The 6,000-nt window shown below is 44.8% G+C and overlaps 1 protein-coding gene across 11 annotated transcripts in view; it reads right to left on the bottom strand.

The window, feature by feature from the left end:
• Positions 1–6,000, bottom strand: part of LCOR (ligand dependent nuclear receptor corepressor) — a 126,982-nt gene that overhangs the window by 77,977 nt on the left and 43,005 nt on the right. The window lies entirely within an intron of this gene.

Raw genomic sequence — 6,000 nt, 5'->3', positions numbered from 1 at the left:
GCCTTAAAAAAAAAATCCCACAGGATGCCTCCAACTCTAAAACCCTCCTACCGCCCCCCCCAAAAGGAATTGATTTTACAAATATTTCAGTATCTTGAAAGTACCAAGTACACACTGCAAATAGCTAAATGAGATTATAGGTGGCTCTTATCCTGAAGAGCAAATCTAATTTGCTTTCACCTGGGTTTATAAGAAATCATAACAAATTCTAAACTTGTATGCTAACCATAAATTCTTGAAAAGGAAAAATGTAAATACAGCGAGAACTAATATTGGGAAACAAAACAAAGCTTTAGAAGATAAAATTTTAAAAATTACAAAGGACAATGGAACCTGAAAGAATAAGAAAACAGAATAAAACTTCATCAATAACACAACAGACAGTAATAAAAACCAAATCACAGAGCAAAAAGCAGTGAAAGGGAAAGACGGAAATGAAACAATAAAAAAATCTGGTCATAAAGCTAGTATTTGATCAAAATACTAACTTAAAAAAGTCACTTTTCTTTTGCTCATATCTGCAACAATACATTAAACCTCACAAATATTATTGATTTGACATTGTAAAGCCATATTTTGCTACCCTGTTAACTGAAATTAATGCCACTCAGTTTTATTAATATTAAATATTGGATTTAGCAGTTGCATAGCAACAAGGACTGTCTCATGTGCCATGCTTGACATTAACAAAAGGCAAATAAGGGAAGAATAAATGTATTCAAAATTTATACCATGATCTCATAGAAAAGCCATCAAGATCAATAACAAAATGTCATGGAAAATTAAATAAATACTGAAAAAGATAACCATGTCATTATGTTCAATCACTAGGATTTAAAAAGCACTTTTATGTAATATACTAGCGTTCCCGTTGCAGGAAAAATCCTGCAATAGGGTTTCCTGCTGCACTCTACCCCACCCTGCCTGCTCTCCTCCCTTGTCCCCCGCCCCGTGATCTCCGCCAGCCCCCCTGCTTTTGTAACTTCTCTGCCAGCCTGCTCTCCTTCCTTCTTCCCTGGCCCCGCCTCCGCTCCTCCCTTCTCCCCCGGCCCACCTTCTCTGCCAGCCCGCCTGCTTTTCCCTTCTCCCCCGCCGCCGCCTCCGCTCCTCCCTTCTCCCCTGGCCCCGCCTCCGCTCTTCCCTTCTCCCCCGGCCCCGCCTCCGCTCCTCCCTTCTCCCCCGGCCCGCCTTCTCTGCCAGCCCGCCTGATTTTCCCTTCTCCCCTGGCCCCGCCTCCGCTTTTCCCTTCTCCCCGGCCCCGCCTCCACTCCTCCCTTCTCCCCCGGCCCGCCTTCTCTGCCAGCCCGCCTGTTTTTCCCTTCTCCCCTGGCCCCGCCTCCGCTTTTCCCTTCTCCCCTTGCCCGCCTTCTCCGCCAGCCCGCCTCCGCTCTTCCCTTCTCCCCTGGCCCCACCTCCGCTCTTCCCTTCTCCCCTGGCCCCGCCTCTGCTCCTCCCTTCTCCCCCGGCCCCGCCCCTTCTCCCCCGGCCCCGCCTGCTCAACTTCCTTCTCCCCCGGCCCCGCCTCCACTCCTCCCTTCTCCCCCTGGCCCCGCCTCCGCTCCTCCCTTCTCCCCCGGCCCCGCCCCTTCTCCCCCGGGCCCCGCCTGCTCAACTTCCTTCTCCCCCCGGCCCCGCCTCCGCTCCTCCCTTCTCCTCCCTCCATCCCCCTCCCCCCCCCCGCCGCTTGCTTGCTTCTCTGCAGCTTTGCTCCCTTCTGCAGCTCTTGGCTTCTTTCTACGCTGTCGCGATATGCAAATTAGCCACCATCTTTGTTTTGATGATTTGCATATTCATCCTGATTGGTTGGTGGGCGTGGCTTGGGCGTAGCGAAGGTGCGGTCAATTTGCATATTTGTCTATTATTAGATTAGATTACATATAAAGAAATATTAATAATTTTACTGAACATGATCACTATCCAAGAATTCCTATCCAACATTACAACTGGTCTCAAAGCTGGTCTCCAGACTCTTCCTCACTGTAGCCTGCACTGTGTCTTCAGGTTGCATTCCTGAAGCACTGCTTTAACAATGCTACCATCTATTCAGAAAAATTCTACATTATTTAAAAAACAAATCCCAAATTCCTAAATCCAGCAATCAAAGCAGCTTATAATTTGACCCCAACCTACTGTTAAAAAGCAAGCCAGTTTCACAGAACCTTCCTGCTCATTCTCACAGCTTCAGTCAGGTTGGTGTTCTAATATAGTCAGTTATCATTTCTACCTCCTAATATTTTCTCAAGCCTTTGCATCTCATCTCTGCCCAAATAAATTATATTCTTCAAGGCACTCTTCAACTTGCTTAAAAATACATATTCGCTTATTCAATATACATTAACTAAGACCCTGCCTTCCAACAAGGGTCAGTGGCTGGCACTGAGTAGCAGTGGTGAGCCGACATGATGCCTGCCCTCATGGAGCTTCAGTTTCTAATTTTTTCATCTTCAGAATTCACATATCATTTCCTCCTTTTAAGTAAATGTCAGTTGCCTTATGTTTTCTGTCATGTGCGAAGTACTGTCTATGTAAGTAATATTCTGTAAAGTAAAATTTGTTATAGGCTATCTAAACCCTGTTTTATTTTTCATACATTTGTATCTCATCTCCTCACAGAGATTTAATGCTCCAGAAAGGATGGAAAGGTCTTCCTGTTTCCCACAATGTTTCTCTTATACTAGGGCTCTATATGCCTGATTTTGAGCTTCTGGTTTAATCAGAAAACTCTGGGGGAAAAAAGATAAAAGATTAAAATTTCTCACATATTTCCCTCTTCAATCTAAATCAGAATCTCTTCTCCATTTCTAACTAGAGGGGGAAAAGCAGGTCATGAAAAGTAACAGGATAGGAACATATCATATGCAAGCTAACTAAGGTAAGCAACACAGCCTGTACTTTTGAAATAAAGAAAAAATTACTAAATGAAAAATGGTTCCTGGGTCTTAGGAACCTCTCCTCTGAGATACCAGGTTAGCAATTTGAGAAACAAAAGGGTGCTGAAGAAAAACTAGGAGCAGATCAGAAAAGTAGCAATTTTTACATCAAGGTCCCTTGGGTACCTTGTACAATTTGATGCTTGGTATAAAAGAGCTCAATTTACAACAGGGTATTGTTACTTTATAAAATATCAGTTCAAAGGTGCCTGCTAGTAACAATCACCTACTAATCTACTAGTATATAATAAAAGCCTAAGAGACCGTTACCGTGGAATGACCAGAACAACTGGTCGCTATGATGCGCACTGACCACCAGGGGGCAGGCGCTCAACGCAAGAGTGCCCCCTGGTGGTCAGCGTGGTCCCACAGGGGTAGTGCCTGGGCTCACGACTGGCAAGCTGGGCTCACGACTGGCAAGCGCAGCTGGCAACAGGCCTAAGCCAGCAGTCGGACATCCCCTGAGGGTTCCCGGACTGCGAGAGGACACAGGCCGGGCTGAGGGAGCCCCCCCTCAGTGCACGAATTTCGTGCACCGGGCCTCTAGTGTCCTAATAAGCAAAGATGGCACTGACATTATCTGGAGTTCTTTGCTTAAAACTCCAGGGTGTTATTACTTTCTGACATCACACTGAACTCCAAGTGAGCCCCAAAATGAAAGTAATTAAAAAGCACCAGATTTTATAATCTTTTCTGTTTTATCCAAGATAATATAAGACAATTAACTCTTCATTGATATTCCAGCTATCTCAGTATGTCATGTAACTAAAGAAATGTGGATGAACTTCTACAGGTAATGATAAAAAAACAGGCTCCTCTTCTCTTTAGGCCAGTGGTCGGCAAACTGCGGCTCGCGAGCCGCGGTTTGCCGCTCTGTTGACTAATGAGTTTGCCAACCACTGACCTAGACTCTCGATTCCAATAATTATAGGCTGTTGTTGTTCCTTGTGATTAAGCCCCTATCCAGTGGTCAGCAAACTCATTAGTCAACAGAGCCACAATTTGCCGACCACTGCTTTAGGCAATCCATCCCACCACTGGACAACTACATTCATTTAGAGTTCTTCCTCTCTCTCTGAGCATCTGTTCCTGGCCCAGGCACTTTGAGAAACCCATTTGCTGACCTGGCTCACTTATTACACTCAGAATAACCCAGCATGAGAAGTGATAAAAAAAACCTGACCAGATATATTGAAGAGAAACAATAATTTAATTATAACTAATGCACAAACTGAAACAGAATTAGCGAAGAAAAAGTATACTGGAACTTGAAGAAAAATTATAAATAGTATTTCTACTGAGACCAGGGAGGAATGGCATTTTTTTTTATTTAAAGAGCAAGCTGCTCTAAAAAGAGAGTGAGAAATATGTTTGAGGGAGGGGAGAAAGAAAGAAAAAACTGCCAAAAGAACCAAAAAGAAAGAAAAACAAAACTGCCAAAAGAACCAAAAAGAGCTACTGAGTAGGAAAATATACAACCAGTTAGTGACTTAGAAAACCAACTTAAGAAATGTCTTCATAATGTATACAGAATCTGAAGATACAGAAATCATGAGAAAAAGATGAGAGAAGTGGCCATAATATTCAGTATCTGTAAAATAGAATTTTCAGAACAAGGAAAGGCAATAAATATAAATAAGAAATTGAAAACTGAAAAAACTGGGTGGGAGGAGAAGGAAAAATAAATAAAACTTCCTAAAATTAAATAGTGTTTTGAGTCTTCATTATCTAATGGGCTCTGAGAAGTACTGGGGCAGAATCCCAGTGGGGGAAAGCAAGCACATACATATATAACTCTCCTGGTAAAATAACTCAATTTCAAGAATAAAAATTTAAAAGCTCCAAAGAAGGGGAATTTTTACTTAATTTTACTTGAACTAAGAGGAAAGAGACTTAGACTGCTAGTTATTTCATCAGTAAAAGTAAATGCCAAAAGCCAATGGAGCTATGTTCACAAAATTCTGGGAGTAAAAAAAAACAAACTTTTTGTACCCAATTTATTATTCATAGACATGGGTAAAAGAAAGAAATTACTAGATATGCTCTGATTTGGAAAGTAAGATAGCCATTCACTCTGAGGTAGGTTACATAAAGTAGTTCAGCTATAAAAAATGAGTCAGAACAAAGACATCAAAAAAGGAGAAAATACTACATATGCGCATATATATATATATATATATATATATATATATATATATATATATACATATATGTGTGTGTGTGTGTGTGTGTGTATACACATACATATACATACACATATACATACATACACTGAGGCCTGGTGCACAAAATTCGTGCATGGGAGAGGGGAGTCTCCTCAGCCCAGCCTGCACCCTCTCCAATCCGGGACCCCTCAGGGGATGTCCGACTGCTGGTTTAGGCCCGATCCCAGAGATAGGGCCTAAACTGGCAGTAGGACATCCCTCTCACAATCCTGGACTGCTGGCTCCTAATCACTCACCTGCCTACCTGCCTGCCAAGTCACCCTTAACTGCTCCCCGCTGCTGGCCTGGTCACCTCCAACTGCCCCTCCCACCAGCCTAGTTGACCCTCACTGGCCCCCTGCCAGCCTAATCGCCCCCAATTTCCCCCGCTGCCAGCCTGGTCACCCCCAACTGCACCCCACCCCCCGCTTGCCTGGTTGCCCCTAACTGCCGCCCCACCAGCCTGGTTGCCTCTTACTGCCTCCCCCTGCTGGCCTGGTTGCCCCTCACGCCGCCCCCCCTGACCTGGTCGCCCCACGCAGCCTGCTGTTCAGTCGTTTGGTCGTCCCTCACTAACCCCCCTGCCGGCCTGGTCACCCCGTGCAGCCTGCTTGTTCAGTCATTTGGTCGCCCCTCACTAACCCCCTGCCGACCTGGTCATAGGCAGCCATCTTGTGAGGGTGTGATGGTCAATTTGCATATTACCTCCTTCTTACATAGGACTAGAGACCCGGTGCACGAAATTCGTGCACAGGGGTAGGGGTGTCCCTCGGCCCAGCCTGCACCCTTTCCAATGTGGGACCACTTGGGGGATGTCCGACCAGCAATAGGACATCCCTCTCACAATCCAGGACTGCTGGCTCCTA

The sequence above is a fragment of the Cnephaeus nilssonii genome (assembly GCF_951640355.1).
Source record: "Cnephaeus nilssonii genome assembly, chromosome: 16".
Lineage (NCBI taxonomy): Eukaryota > Metazoa > Chordata > Mammalia > Chiroptera > Vespertilionidae > Cnephaeus > Cnephaeus nilssonii.
Note: the sequence above shows the minus strand (reverse complement) of the source record. Positions and strands in the feature narration are given on the sequence as shown.